This window comes from Brassica oleracea, chromosome C7, assembly GCF_000695525.1.
Source record: "Brassica oleracea var. oleracea cultivar TO1000 chromosome C7, BOL, whole genome shotgun sequence".
NCBI classification, from domain to species: domain Eukaryota; kingdom Viridiplantae; phylum Streptophyta; class Magnoliopsida; order Brassicales; family Brassicaceae; genus Brassica; species Brassica oleracea.
In genome coordinates this window covers 43179711-43181650 of record NC_027754.1, presented here as the reverse complement: position 1 = coordinate 43181650, position 1940 = coordinate 43179711, and positions in this window count along the sequence as shown.

Here is a 1940-nt window from a genome sequence, read left to right as displayed (position 1 = left end):
ACTGATATCTCCTTCATGAAGTGTTCTACTCTTTCTTTGACTTGGGTTTTCTCCCAAAGGGTTTTACCTAGTTGAGGTTTTAATGAGGGAATACTTCATGGCTTCCAAGCTTGACTTGTTCCATATGGTCAAGCTTGAGGGGGAGTGTTGACATGAAGCAGAAGTAAGCTGCCAGATTTGAGAATTAAGCTGCCAGACTTGAGAAGTAAAATGCCAGACTTGAGAATTATGCTAGAGACTTATAAGGTTTTATAAAGCTAGACTTATAAGGCTTTATAAGGTTTTATAAAAGCTTTATAAGGTTTTATAAGGCTTTATAAAGTTTTTATAAGCTCGAATTTTATTGAAGAGAAGAAGAAGAGAGAAGAAGACTGTTGAAGATATTTTAAAACAATGAATATTTTATTATATTGTGTACTGAGGCAACTTGCCTTTAAATACTTGTACCCAGATCCACAATTAAATCAAGGAAACTATTATCTCCTTCTCTCTCTTACATTTTGAGATCTACTTTCTCTCTCTCTCTATGTTCTTCATGTTCTTCGTTCCCGAGAAATAAACTCTCAATAATTCTCTCGTTCTAACAAAAGAGCGGTTAACTATAAGAACATATCTTAGTAGCATTATATAAAAAGATCACTGACCTCAATGCATTGTTTCCTTTCTGGCGAACGACTCTACACGAGAAACTACAAGAGTTTTCCATGGCTAAGTTTCAAAGTATATTCAGATTCTCTCGTTTGTAGATTTGAGTCATAACATATAAAACCTAACTTACCATTTTCTCTTTCCGTTGTGTGAGTTTTCTGATCTCAGCTTTGCTTCTCTCCACAAGCATAAGGGTTTTCTTCATCTCCAAGCTAACCTCTGGTTGCTTCTCGTTCATTTCCTTCACAGAGTCCTCAAAAACCGATAGATTCATCTCAAACAACTTCACTTTCTGCATCAACAACTTCAAAACGTTATGTTTCTCCCTAACTTCATATTTCTTGTCTCCCACGACACTAATTAATCGTCTTCACAACATCTTTCTTCTTCTGGCCGTCAGTTTCCTTAAGAGTCTGATTCGTTGCAATGTTCTTCACTTCCCCAGATTGTTTCTCATCTACTTCATGGTCCAGTTCCAGCATAGCTGGTTTACTAGGAAGACTCTTTGACCCAACAAATAGATCTTCAACCCTTTGCTCAAGAGCATCAATGCCAAAGACCCCCACAACACCCAGAGCAGTAAAATTGAACATTTCACAAGTTATTTAGCTTGAGTTTCAGATATTAATTCAAATTCAATTATTGTTTAAAAATAGATTTTTTTAAGTATCTATACATTTGGATTGGGTTCAGATAATACGTAACACTCAAAGTATTATCAGACTTCATAGCACATAGGAGAGTATCATAGGTATACATTTGGTTGAAAGTTACTCTTGGAGTCTAATTTGTCAATTACAAGGGCTTCTTTCATCGCTCACAATGTGAACTATTACAACTTGACTAGATTTTTTACTCTCGCGTAACTTTAATAATTTAATTTAATTTTGCAATATTTTTTAAGAAAAAGATGAATTTCGTAAAAAAATTATTAATATTATTAAAATATTATTTGATTTCCTATTTACATTTTTTTTATAAATTGTTATTTTTGAACTTAGCTATTTATTTGTTTTATTATAAAAGTAAAATTACTGTTACTAAAGTATTTATAGTTTCTTATAAGTACATAATTTTAATATCACATAGATTATACTATCCTATACACTGCTATGAATACTTTATTAATAATTAGTTTTATTTTTTAATAATATTAAGATAATATAATAGAAAATTGTTTTATATACATTTTTCTATGAAATTTATTTAAAGTGTGCATTATTATTTTTCATAGTTAAGTTTTTATACAATTTTACCATTTAAATAACTAATATTTAGATATCAGTTTGTTT